The sequence below is a fragment of the Rhinolophus sinicus genome, linkage group LG10 (genome assembly GCF_036562045.2).
Source record: "Rhinolophus sinicus isolate RSC01 linkage group LG10, ASM3656204v1, whole genome shotgun sequence".
Lineage (NCBI taxonomy): Eukaryota > Metazoa > Chordata > Mammalia > Chiroptera > Rhinolophidae > Rhinolophus > Rhinolophus sinicus.
The window spans coordinates 64,126,319-64,141,253 of record NC_133759.1 but is presented as its reverse complement, the minus strand read 5'-3'; positions in this window follow the sequence as shown (position 1 = coordinate 64,141,253).

Below are 14,935 nucleotides of genomic sequence, written 5' to 3'. Positions count from 1 at the left end.
ACATAAAACCATTATGAATGTAATTCAGAGCACAAAGCACAAGCCAAGAGATGACTTGAAAATTAACCTCACAGTTTTTGTTCGACAAACACTGGCTGATGCTGGGACACGTAGCTGTTCTTGCCTAGCATTGTTTTGAAAAGCCCGTATTAGGCAAAAACAAGCTTTTTTAATGTAAGGTTTTGCTATTAAACTGCAAAGTAGTGTCCTCTTTTCATTAACAGTTATGCCACAGTCTAGAAGCCCTCTAGTCTGATAATTAGTAAAACATTTGAACCCTTAATTCTCATCTAGCTACTAAGAATATAATATTAGGGTTAATTGAAATGCCTTAAAATGCCAGGCTCAAACATAAATACCGCTTACAGCATATGCAGTTGGTAAAATTAAATATGTATACATATTTGAATAAGCTGAAGGACCCAAACCAAGTATGACAATGCATTCGTGAAGATTTTGCTGGATGATGCATAGTCTAGTTTTAATTGCATTTTAGGAAGTGTTCTAAAGCAGGAACATCCTGTTACATATTTATTTCAGGCTTGTCACTCAGGTAAGGCAGCAAAACCAAAATATTGGTTCTTCTTTTAAATGGGGCCTTTACATAAAGAGCCTAAACTCAGGAAGACCAATTTCAAACTAACAAACAGATGCATGATAGAACACCCTCCCTCTTCAAAAAAAAGATCAAAACAAAGTATAATCAGTCTTATTAGATTTTGCTGTGTTTGATACTACGCATTTACGTGCAGGGTAGTAACACAGTTTATCTTTCATCATTGTAGATGAGTCAAATAACAGTATTTTTTATTCAAATAAAGTGAAGTTGGGTCTCAAACCTTCATTTAAGGAATTGACTGATGAAAGGTTTAAGTGAATTCACACTGGAGTAAAATTAAATTACATACAAAAACACTGTTTTAACTGTGGGACAATATTTGGATTAGAAAGCCATCACTCCAGGTATTACCTTTTATTTATTTTTAAACAGTTTTTTTATTTTATAAAAACACAACGTATGTCATCTTATTTCCACTCTGATTGTAAAATGACATTCAATGTTAATACCAAAAATATATACATATCCATTTGAAATTATTGATGTTTTTTTTTGTTGTTTTTTGGGTTTTTTTGGGGTTTTTTTGGCTTATACCAAGGAGAATATTGGGAGGGGAGAAAGACAAGCTCTTCAAGTTATAATGTTAATTTGAAGGTAACCGGCCTTTCAAGAATTAATTTCAGCCAAAGCAATAATCATTATTTACCAGCATGTGACATTTTTATCACTCATCATATTAGCAAATTTCCATTGAAAATGCTAAAATGGTTCGTCATAAGGCAGATAACTGCTCTAGCTATAAAAATGACCAACACAAGTGCCGGTACTCAAACATTAAATTATACTGTAATTAATAAAGACAGTTAAACTGTCTACTAGCAACAGCAATTTAGGTAACCACATTTGATCAGCTATAAATTGTAACTACATTAAAATTCCAGAAATATTAGCAATATGGATTACTTGATGGAAGTCGGTGCTGATCACCAACTCTTTTTTTTCTTTCTTTTTTTTAAAAAAAACAACAGAAGCTCAGGTCAGGTTGACCACAAATCCATGGGCGAAGATCAGGCCTTAGCACTTTTAATCTTGTGAAACAAGCAATTACAAATAGCTGCATCGATTTGTTAAAAAGCTTTAGGTGACATAAATTGTTTCCTGTTTAGCTTACTGCTCTGATACATAAATGTCACCAAGTCCAGTATTAATTGGGGCCATCGAAGAACAGGGTGGCTTCCAGTGAAGATTTGTCAATCCTTTTGTGAATGTTCTCAAGAGCTGCTCTCGCTGGCTGGCTCGTTTCTCATTAGTGAAAGACGAAAGGAAAACTGCTTTGTTATGTGAAGTCCTTAATATCAGTGTCATTTTCTGTTCTAAACTAAATTGCAGGATTTCAGACTTGCTCTCTTGCCACTTGACAAAGCACCACATTTTAAAAATATCTTCTAAATCGAATATTATTTACAAGGCATTTAAGCCCCTGCAAAGCTAACACTTTTCCCTTCTCAATATACGGTACTATACATGTTTCCCTGGGTTGATATTTCTACACTTAAAATACAATTTTAAATGGCTTGTGCATGCTATTGACTTAACATAAATCAAGTGTATCATATATACTTTCTTTAGGTTGGCATGCCACTTAGAAAAATACATTAGATTCCGGGGGGAAAAGTCTGGAGAAAATTTATTAAATAGAAGTTTTTACTGTAATAGAATATTAATGTAGGCCAAAGCTCATTTGCCATTAAGCTGATCCTTTTTTAACATACACATGCTTTTTATTATTTTGCACTCAAGCAAAAATTCCACATTGAAAGACTTTCCATCTAGTCGGGAATGTCTCTGGCATGAAACACATAAGAAACCCCAACCTCCAGAAAGACAGCAGACATCGTCCACGCTGAGCATTAGCCCCATGAGGCAGCAAATGCAAACCCACTCCTAAAACATAAGGTACACGCTAGTCAACCTCGTGCATTTGGGAGAAACAATTATTCTTTAAATCCCTTCTCACCGCTACTACACCAGCGCACAGATGGAAATGTTTGATTTGCAACATAAAAGATTCATTAATTACCACTTGAATATTTAAAGCTATTTTGCAGTCTAACAGAGAAAGATAAAGCAGTGAATTAAAACCTCTAATAAAATTGTAAAAATATTTCGGTAAGTTTACCCATGTTATGATTTAGGGAGAGATTCGAGCATTCTCACAGAATAGTCGTAGTAATTTTCATGGGTGTATTTGAAGGAAGGAGCAAGTGTTCCATGAATGATTTGTTTTTCACTTTCAAATGTTTACTAATCATTTATTTGCAAATCAAACTTGCTGCTTTAGGACTCCATGAATGAGGAAAAAAAGTCTGCCAAGCAGGTCGGAGCATTGTGTGTCTGGTCCAGAAATTAAAATACTTTGAAAAGTATTCAACTGGGCTGAAGGGTTTAGAAGCTATCACATAAAAGTGGTGATTTCCTGCCCACAAAATGCATCAAATCTAAAACCACCCAACCACCAAGAGCACAGGTCCCTCCAAGCCCTGCTTAGCACTGGATTTATCTACCTATGATCCACTGTAGCATTTCCGTGTTTGGATCCTGGGATCCTAGAGGGGGACAGTGGTCAGCACGCTCTTTGAAGTAAATGCTAGAGAACCCAAATGCCCGGTGACCAGTCCCAGCCCTGACCATAACAAACTGGGGTGACTTTGGCAAGTTACTTCATCGTGTTCCTCAGCTTTCTTTTAATTAAGGACATTTAACTAATGGTAAAAAGTGTTCCTTCCAGTTTTAAAATTCTAAAAATTTAACATATTCCTCCTTGGGGAATTTTTTTTTTTTTTTTTTTTTTTTTTTTTTATGAAATCCATGGTGTCAGCATGGAGTTTGGATGGCACTCCATATTTCACCAATTTTGTAATATTGTCTGATTCAACTCTGCTTTGTGACATGTCCTGTTAGGAGCAAATTTCACTAGCATGCATGCTTCCACCCATCCATCCACAAACAAGAATAAAATGTCCTGCTCAAATTCAACACTGGAACTACAACTGGGGATAAGATATAGACACAGCCGTGGGCCCATAGTACCCAGTGGTTCACTGGGAAGAGAGTTACTAAACATTAGGTTGTACTGTAATGCGGTAAGTGCTAATGAGAGGGGAAGTACAGAAATATAGAGGAACACCACCTAATTCCACTGGGGACAATCAGGGAGGCTTCCCAGAGTGCACGATGTGTAACTGAACCCCGAAAGATGTCCCAGAGTATGACAGCTAAGAAGGAGGGGAAAGTTGCTCCAAGCAGATGCGATAGAGCAGAGTGTGAGACGCAGGAGACGTCAGAGCAAAGCCAACAAGAAATCTTATAGAGCAACACTGGACAAAGTCACTGTTGCAGTTCCCATCGATCAAGCACGTGGCAAAATCATAATTCCAGTCACAAACCCAAGTGCTTTATACAGTCCGCAGTAATTCCTGAGGCGTTGCTCAGCCAGCGTCACATTCCGCTGAGGAAACTGCCCCTCTCCAGCGGTCTCTTCCAGCCCCTGAGCACCTTGCTCTTCCTAGACATCACGCATGCTCAGAGTTCCTGGTTTCTTTACGGTGATGTCCTGTTCCCGCCCTCTGCAGGCCTCACACTCTCCCACCTTCCTGTGGCCCAGCAGACAGGCCTTTCCTGACAATGCAATGTCAGTGGCCGCTGACCACTCTGCCCTCCACACTCTATATCCCTCCTTCCCACGTTACCATTTCTGTCGTGCTTAGCGTCTCTCGACATATATATTCATTTGCGTCTCTGCTCACAGCATGTCTTCCTCCTCCGAGCAGGGCAGAGACCCTGCCTATGTCGCTGCTGCACCCCCAGCCAGAGCAGCACTGGATGTTCACGTTACATCAGTGAATGAACAAATGGCACACTGCTAGGAAGGACGGAGGTGGCATGAAGCCTGCAGTCTGATTCCAGAGCCTGCCCACGTAAACTGTTCTTCTGTATTTCATGGCCAACCAAACTAAATTTCATTTTCAAGGTTCTCACACCAAACCTGCAAGGTAGGAGTAGTCACCAACATTTTACAGATGAAGACACTGGGGCTTTCTCACATGCTCAAAGTTGCGTGAAGAACCTGGAAAGCTGGTATTTGCCCCCATGCCTGACTCTACAGCCCATCTATTAGGCCTCGTCATGCTTCCTGCCTCTAAAGAGCCTCTCAACAAAATGATGAGTTTCACATAAAAGTACCAAACAGGCTCCCATAATAGAGCTTTAAATTCATGTTCATTTTTGAGATATTACAAAGTTATCAAGTCATATGGAAGAAAAACATTTAAATGTGTGCCCTCTATTAAATACCTAGCAGGAGAACGATGCTGAGGCCTGGAACAAGACTGAATCTATTGTGTATTACGGGGTCTTTCTGAGGACGACTTCCCCTCCTGACTGTATGCTGAGCAGCCCGACTCTTTCCTCGCATCTTCCTAAGGTGGTCCAGTCCATTCAAAGGCTTTCTAACAGGTAGATGACCTCTGTGTACAGAAGCCCACACTCTTGCTGAGATCCGTTCTCCCTGGAGAAGGCACTAGAGCAGCTGTGAGCTCCTTGAGGACAGGCTCACTAAGTCTTGTTCCGCAGGATCACCCTGAATGTGCCTGGTGGGGGACGAGAGGCCAGGAGCTGGGACAGACAGGCCTGGAAGTGGAGCCCAAGGGACAGGATTTAGGGTGCCCTGGCCTCCTGAAGACTGTACAACTTTGGTCACATTACTTCGGTCACACTCTGCACTTCAGTACAAATTCTCACATTGTAAAAATCTCACAAGATTGTTACAATGACTAAGTGAGATAGTGAATACAAAGAGTAAGCCATGCAATGCATTAAGAAACAGGATAGAGTTCTGAGAACAAACAGACCCCCTGCCCGTCCTCATGTCTTCCTGGGGGCCAGGCTTAATGAAACAGCCTCAGGTTGCAACGTAAAATTGCAAGTGTGACAAAAATATGTAATCCACAGACAGATGTGCTCTTAAGGGGAAGAGTCAGGAAATGTGTCTGCAAAGACAAGACGCTAAGTCCTGAAAGATGAGTGAGAATCAGCTAGGTGGACTTTCAATGACTTCGTTTACCAGCATTCATTTCCATTCTTCAAGTACAGCACCTTCACTTTTCTTTTGGGGAGCCATCTGTTTCCCATCCTGTCAGTGTTGCTCCAGTCACATCAGCACTTTCACTTTCACTGCTCTTTGCTCATCCCAAGACTTTTATTAAAACTCTGGAGAGAAATGCTCCTTCTGAAGGAATTGTTGATTGGCTGAGAGATGAGCTTAGAGCTATTAGTGGCTATTTTTGCTATAATATGGAAAGAGTCCACCCAAATTAGAAGAAAGAGGGGAAAACGGAGACAAAAGAGAAAGAGACAAAGATGGAAGCCCCGAGCTGAAAGCTGAGACCAAGACCAAGATGTTAAGCCAAGAGGGGAGACTGAAACCAAAACTGGGAATAAGAAATTGATATACCAATCTTATCATTTGAGCTCCTGAATCCAGCCATGCCTGAAGTTAGACATATACTCCTGGATTTTCAATTACGTGAGCCAATAAATGCTCTTGTACATGCCAGTTTGAGTTGGTTTTCTGTCTTTTGTAATCAGATAGTCCTCATTTCACAGAGGGAACAACAGTCATCAAGGCCCCATGGCAGTAAAAAGCCTTCCAAATGCAAAGATTTGTAAGCAGGCCGATATGTCTGGTGCTCTGAACATGAAGGACACGGGCTAGTTGATGTTCAAGATGGAAGCAAGAGCTAGACCACTCATGATCACGATTTCATGAGAAAGAATTGTGTGGCATTCTAATACGTGTTCTACCTTATCCTTCTATCATTTTGCAGATGAAATGAGAACTCCAAAACACATTGGTGTTAAGGAGAAGAATGGCACCTGTCTGGGGCTGGACAAGCAGCAAAACGAGTGTTTTGTGCTCTCACAAAGCTCAACATAATCCAAAATGCCGAAAAGGGACAGTCGATCCAAGTCATTGGGAAATGGCTTAGATGAATTTTACATCATTTTTCTCCTCTTGACCATGGGGAATTTGGCTTCAGGCTTGACTGAATGCGAAGCTCAATGCAGAACCACAGCTAAACAGAAAGAAGCAGCACTAACACTTGAGCACAGCCCTCTAAAAGGTGATTTTTCCAAAAATGTCTTCATAGTTTCAAATAAGCACATCAATGAAGCGTATAAAAGGTGCTAAAGAACAGAGCAAGATGGGACTCACCGTGCGGCAAATGTTTGTGTGCTTCCTTCGCCACAGACTACATATTACCTGTCTCCCTCCCTCCCCCACTCCACTCCCCAAACACTGCATCTCCCTGTGTATAAACCCTACACTCTCCTACCATACGTGGGTTTCCTCAGCTGAAACTCAGCTGGCACACACCTGTATGGTAGTAGCACTCTTTTGCCCCAGTGTCCAATTCTGACGGATCTGTCCATGCCATATCAGCCATTAAACATTTTGAATATTGACCCTGTTTTCCTCTTTGTGGTCAATAAGCTGACTGCAGGGAGTGCCATTTCTGTGAGCCCAGAGCAAATATCCCCTGCTCTCACCATCAGAGAAATCTAGGGGAGAACGTTGATTGTCTCAACCCAGATCATCCTCTCCTCTCCCAGGCAGTCACAATGACTGACAGTGGGAAATATGTTTGCCAGAATCACATTGAGTAGGGTGAAACTATTCCCTCAAAAAACAGTGGTTCTCAGGAGGCAAAACAGGTGTCCACCACTCCTAATAGCGCTAAGCAGAGTGCTGAGCCCACAGCATTGAGAGACCTAGTCCCCAGCCCCCAGCTGCGGATAATCTGGTCCCACTTTAGAGATAGACCATTCATCTAACAAGCAGATATACTGAACACCTACTGTGTGTCAGACACCTTATTAGGCTCTGGGGATTCAGTAGTAAACAAAGCAGACAATTATTCCTGCCTCCCAAAACTTTCTTTCTAGAAAGGGGAAGTAGACAATAGCAGGGTAGATGGTGATAAATAGTTGGCAGAAGAAATGAAGCAGGGAGGTGGAATAGAATGTACTGAGGAGAGGGCTCGTGGGATCGTTGCCATGGTAAAAGCCTCAATGATAAGGTGACATTTGAATATAAAGATTTGAGGGAAACAAGCCAGGCAGGTATCTGCGAGGACATGCGAGGCAGAGGGAACAGAAGAGACAAAGGCTCTGAGGCTCTCACAGACCACGGAAGAGGGTTGTAAGAAACAAGGACAGACAGGCAATGGCCAACAGGTGATGCTGAGCATCAGGGGCCACAGTGTGAGGACATTTGTGTTTCTTCTTGGTGAGAACGAAGCTGTTGGAGGTTCGGAGCAAGCCTGACATTCTTGACTTGGGTTTTAAAGGGATTCTTCTGGCTGCTGCATTGTAAATGTCAGGAAGCAAATGTGGAAGCAGAAAGATCAGTTACAAGAAAGACTGGGACTAAGGGAGAGCAGTAGACATGGTGAGAAGGGGTTATATTTTGAAAATAGAGCCAGTGGAATTTGCTGCTGAATAATATGTCGATATTGAGAACTGAAAAAGGCCAATGAAGACCCCAAGGTTTTTTAGTATGATGACTGAAAGGCTAGAGTAGCCATTTACCAACTGAGAAGACTTCAAGAGGAACAGCTTTATGGTAATAGAAAGAGATTGTTCTAGAATTTCAAACTAAACAGGCTTCCTGATTAGCAAACTTGACATGTTGAGTAGGCAGCTGACTAAAGGAGTCTGAAGCCAAGGAAGAGGTTAGGGTTGGATATGTGCAAAGGTATGTGTTAGGGGCGGGAAAAAAAAAAATAATAATTCGGTTTTAATAACACAGAGAAGGTGGAAAATCCTTGTCATATAAAAACAGTATAATTCGAAGAAAGTGTATAGTTTGGATTGAATTAAATAAAGAATTTGGAGATTCAGCTGAATTAGTTTTGGCCCAACATCAGGTGACTTACTTAATGAACTTAAAATTGATGTCTTTGGGGAGAGTCTGTCATGCTGGACTTAAAGGAGAGGAGCTGTGGTTACTACTTGGTGCTAAGTTCAGTTCATAAAACAAAAACTTTAATTTGTAGAAGGAGGACTATAAAGTTGTGTGTGTGTAATGAGAGCTAGATGACGATGATAGATGATAGATAATGATAGATAGATAGATAATGATAAACAGATGATAGATTAGATAGATAGATAGATAGATAGATAGATAGATAGATAGATAGATAGATAATAGAGATGAGAGAAAAAGAGAGAATTTGCATGTGCTCTTGTGCTGTTTATATATAAACAACTTCTAACCTCAAGTATCATTTCCTGGGTTGGACATTTTCAAAGAATTACTAATTTAAAATTTTTCAAAAAGATCAATTCACTCTAGGTTTATTCTTTCTCAGAAGTCCTTCGTTAATTACAAAGCCTGCATAACCCATTTCCTTTGGTGTGTGAAAAGGTGTGTAATTAAACCATCAGCATAATACCTATCTTCGTGTAAAACCCGCACTTATGAACTTTAACTGCTGAATAAAAACTCCTATTACAAGACCATTAGTATTATGAATAAAGCAACTCATGGTAGGATTTGATTAATTTTTATTCACTATGGATTGTGTCTAAAAGAAATTTGATTTTGGTGGGTCTCCTCCTAGGCAACCCCAGAGCCTTTGATGACTTCACTTCAGGAATGGTGTGTGCTGAGTTGGCTCAGGAAAAGGTATCTGATCTCACTTGGACCTTGGCAACTTTTGTGGTGTCTCAGTTCACAGAAAAATCTCAGACCCCACTAATAAATAATCAACACAATTAAAATTGGTGAGAAAGAAAGTGAGGGCAATGGTGGGGGAAAAGATAGTTGATTTCCCTTGATTAGGTTCTAAAGAGGACACCTTTTGAGGTTGATATAAATTTTAACTTTTTAGGTTAAAACATAAGAGCCACAATTTGAGACTGGAACAATTCATCTGGAATTCTAAAAATCGTCAGTCTCATTAAGAGCTGGTACTTAGAGATTCTTGGTTTAGACTTTGTTAAGGAAAGGAAGAGTTGTAAATGGCATCTCAAAACCCCTAGCAGAAATTTTTCTATGAACCTCTGATTAGGGAAACAGAATGTAAGAGCAGTGTCTCCAACTAAAAAGAATTGAGTTTGATCAGCAGGTAGAAAGGAAAACTTGGAGCAACAAAAATTACACTTTAGATGCTTGGGTCTGAGAAGTGCCCAACACAGTGCCCCTGCTGGGGTGAATGTCAGAGACCCCAAATAAATATGTAAGAATTATTAAACTAAAAGGACATAAGCTATGTTTCCCAGGGTTAACCCAGAGGCAAAATATCTTATCTTCAAAAGAGACTGACCCGGAGATAACAATGGGGAAGGGAGGCGCTAGGCAGGCGGCCTGAGAAAAGTCTCAGAGAATCCTGGTACTTGGCGTGGTAGGAGAAACATGCAAAGCAACTCCAGCACCTCCCTTCCAGAGGGTATCAGGAGTGGATATAAGCTTAGAAAATGAGGGGTGACAGGGTAATAATGCTGGAACCCAGGTAGGGTGGGGCACAGGTAATAAAGTTATCGTCAGATGATGGCTCCCCTGAGCATTTTCTTCTCCTCCTCTCTTCCTCTGAACCATGAAGTACAGAAATCCCAACTAAAGGAATCTGCTATTAGAAAACAGCAGTGTCACCATATGCTGTCTCCATGAGACACATCTCAGTTACAAGGACAAGCATAGACTCAAAGTGAAAGGGTGGAAATTGACACTCCAAGCAAATGGTGCCCAGAGAAAATCAGGTGTAGCCATAATGATATCAGATGAAACAGAGTTCAAGGTGAAAAAGATAACAAGACAAAGATGGACATTTCATAATGGTGAAGGGGACTGTACAACAAGAAGACATAACAGTCATCAATATTTATGCCCCCAATTGGAGCACCGAAATACACCAAGCAACTACTAACAGAACTAAAGGGAGAAATTGACCAAAACACAATTATACTAGGGGACCAAAATACATCATTGACAGCTATGGATAGATCATCCAAACAGAAAATAAATAACGAAATAGCAGCCCTAAATGACACATTAGATGAAATGGACATAATTGACATTTATAGAGCACATCATCCTAAAACATCAGACTATACATTCTTTTCTAGTGTACATGGAACATTCTCAAGGATAGACCATATATTGGGACATAAAATCAGTCTCAACAAATTTAAGAAGACTGAAATCATACCATGCATATTCTCTGATCACAAGGCTTTGAAATTGGATATCAACTGTAAAAAGAAAGTGGGACAAAACACAAATACGTGGAGACTAAACAACATACTTTTAAAGAAGGACTGGGTCAAAGAAGAAATTAGAGGAGAGATCAAAAGATACATAGAAACAAATGACAATGAAAATACATCCTACCAAAATTTTTGGGATGCAGCGAAAGCAGTTTTAAGAGGAAATTTATCTCATTACAGGCCTATCTCAAGAAACAAGAAAACTCCCAAATAAATAACCTCATGTTACACCTTAAAGAACTAGAAAAAGAAGAACAAGTAAAACCCAAGGTCAGCAGAAGAAAGGAAATAACAAAAATTAGAGCAGAACTAAATGAAATAGAGAACAAAAAGACAATAGAAAAAATTAATGTGACAAAGAGCTGGTTCTTTGAAAAGATTAACAAAATTGACAAACCCTTGGCTAGACTTACTAAGATAAAAGAGAAGACACTGATTAACAAAATCAGAAACGTAAAAGGGAAGTTATCACGGACACCACAGAAATACAAAGGATCATCCAAGAATACTATGAAGGACTATATGCCACCAAATTCAACAACCTAGAAGAAATGGACAAGTTCTTAGAAACATATAGCCTTCAAGGCTGAACCATGAAGAACTGGAAAATCTAAACAGACCGATCACCAATGTGAAATTGAATCAGTCATCCAAAACCTTCCCAAAAGCAAAAGTCCGGGACCAGATGGCTTCACTAGTGAATTCTACCAAACCTTCAAAGAGGATCTAATACCAATTCTGCACAAACTCTTCCAAAAATTGAAGAAGAGACAGTACTCCCTAACTCATTTTATGAGGCCAACATTACCCTGATACCAAAACCTGGTAAGGACAGCACAAAAAAGAAAACTACAGACCAATATCTCTGATGAATACCGATGCAAAAATCCTAAATAAAATTCTAGCAAATCGAATACAACAATGCATTAAAAGATTATTCATCACGACCAAGTGGGGTTCATCCCGGGGCACAAGGATGGTTCAACATCGCAAATCCATCAATGTGATACATCACATAAACAAAATAAAGGACAAAAATCATATGATTATATCAATTGATGCAGAAAAAGCATTTGACAAGATACAACATCCATTTATGATTAAAACACTTAATAAAATGGGTATAGAAGGAAAATACCTTAACATAATAAAGGCCATATATGACAAGCCCTCTGCTAATCTCATAATTAATGGAGAAAAACTGAAGCCCTTTGCTCTACGTTCAGGAACACGACAGGGATGTCCCCTATCACCTCTGCTTTTCAACATAGTGTTGGAAGTCCTTGCCAGAACAATCAGGCAAGAGAAAGAACTAAAAGGCATCCAAATTGGGAATGAAGAAGTTAAATTATCCCTCTTTGCAGATGACATGATGCTATATATAGAAAACCCTAAAGACTCCACCAAAAAGCTATTAGAAACAATCAACGAATACAGTAAAGTTGCCGGCTACAAAATCAATGTACAAAAGTCCATTGCATTCCTATATACTAACAATGAAATCTCAGAAAAATAAATACAAAAACAATTCCTTTTGCAATTGCAGCAAAAAGAATAAAATACCTAGGAATAAACTTAACCAAGGATGTGAAAGACCTATATGCTGAAAACTATAAGACATTTTTGAAAGAAATTGAAGAAGACACAAAGAAATGGAAAGACATTCCGTGCTCATGGATTGGAAGAATCAACATAGTTAAAATGGCCATATTACCCAAAGCAATATACAGATTCAATGCAATCCCCATCAAAATCCCAATGGCATATTTTAAAGAAATAGAACAAAAATCATCAGATTTATTTGGAACCACAAAAGACCCCGAATAGCCAAAGCAATCTTAAGAAAAAAGAACAATAATGGAGGTATCACACTTCCTGACTTTGGCTTGTACTACAGGGCTACAATAATCAAAACAGCATGGTATTGGCAGAAAAACAGACACATAGACCAATGGAATAGAATTGAGAACCCAGAAATAAAACCACATAAATATGGACAGATAATTTTTGACAAAGAAGCTAAAATCATACAATGGAGCAAAGACAGCCTCTTCAATAAATGGTGCTGGGAGAATTGGATAGCCATGTGCAAAAGAATGAAACTGGACTGCTATTTGTCACCATGTACCAAAGTTAATTCAAAATGGATCAAAGACTTAAGCATAAGACCTGACACAATAAACTGCATAGAAGAAAACATAGGTACTAAACTTATGGACCTTGGGTTCAAAGAGCATTTTATGAATTTGACTCCAAAGGCAATGGAAGTAAAAGCTAAAATAAACGAATGGGACTATATGAAACTTAAAAGCTTCTGCACAGCAAAAGAAACCATTGACAAAATAAAGAGGCCACCAACTGAATGGGAGAAGATTTTTGCAAACAGTGCCTCCGATAAGGGGCTAGTATCCAGAATATACAAGGAACTCATGCAACTCAACAACAAAAAAACAAACAACCCAATTGAAAAATGGGCAGAGGACTTGAAGAGACATTTCTCCAAAGAGGACATACAAATGGCAAATAGACATATGAAAAAATGCTCAACATCACTAATCATCAGAGAAATGCAAATCAAAACCACAATGAGATATCACCTCACCCCAGTCAGAATGGCTATCATCAACAAGACAAGTAGTAACAAATGTTGGAGAGGCTGTGGAGAAAAAGGAACCCTCAACCACTGTTGGTGGGAATGCAGACTGGTGCAGCCGTTATGGAAGGCAGTGTGGAGGTTCCTCAAAAAATTACGAATAGAATTGCCATATGACCCAGCAATCCCTCTCCTGGGTATCTACCCAAAAAATCTGAAAACATTTAGAGATAAAGACACGTGTGCTCCAATGTTCATTGCAGCTTTGTTTACAGTGACCAAGACACGGAAACAACCAAAATGTCCTTCGATAGATGAATGGATGAAGAAGTTGTGGTATATATACACAATGGAATACTATTCGGCGGTAAGAGAAGATGATATAGGAATATTTATGACAACATGGATGGATCTTGAGAGTGTAATGCTGAGCGAAATAAGTCAGACAGAAAAAGCAGAGAACCATGTAATTTCACTGATATGTGGTATATAAACCAAAAGCAACAAAAGAACAAGACAAACAAATGAGAAACAGAAACTCATAGACACAGACAATAGTTTAGTGGTTACCAGAGGGTAAGGGGGGTGGGGGGTGGGAGATGAGGGTAAAAGGGATCGAATATATGGTGACGGAAGGAGAACTGACTCTGGGTAGTAAACACACAATGGGATTTATAGATGATGTAATACAGAATTGTACACCTGAAATCTATGTAATTTTACTAACAATTGTCACCCCAATAAATTTAATAAAATAAAATTAAAAAAAAAAAAAAAAAAGAAAGCAGCAGCGTCCAAAGTGGAGGCACAAGCAAATTGTGTGGGGGTCATGTTCAGCTGGTGGAGAGATGGAAAAAAAATGGTACAGTCAAGCCAGATTGTAATGCTACAGGGTCAAATACCCTTCCCCTCCCCCAAGGCTTAGAACTACATTCCTCCCACAGTCCACTTTACAAGATAAGTTAGCTGATATCCACACGGGTGCATGAGCTGAGACAGAAAAAATAAGAAACCTTAGAAATGCAATTACTATTCAAGACAGAGAGCTGTTATTTAAATATGAGGTAAAAAAAACAACAACAACAAAAAAAGATCTTCAGCATAGACCTTTTAGAAAACACTCTTAGAGAAAGTACTCCAGAAAAAATGAAAACAAGTTCTAGAGAATATTATATTTGATAAATGAAGGTAAGTAAATCACATAGCAAAGCTTACTTTTGAGTACAATAGCAAGGACAAAAATAGGATACATTCTTAGTAATCTTGATCTAAATTTTACTTGATACAAACATGCAGGTGTTGAAGCATAGGTTCAGGTCTGAGAATATAACAAGAAGAAGGGGAAACCAAAATAAGTTAATTTTTTTATTCAGAGAGAATATATCATTTTTTATAAGTTCAAGAATTTAATAGAGAAGCATGGTCATATATATGAATCTTAAAAAGTAGGGCAA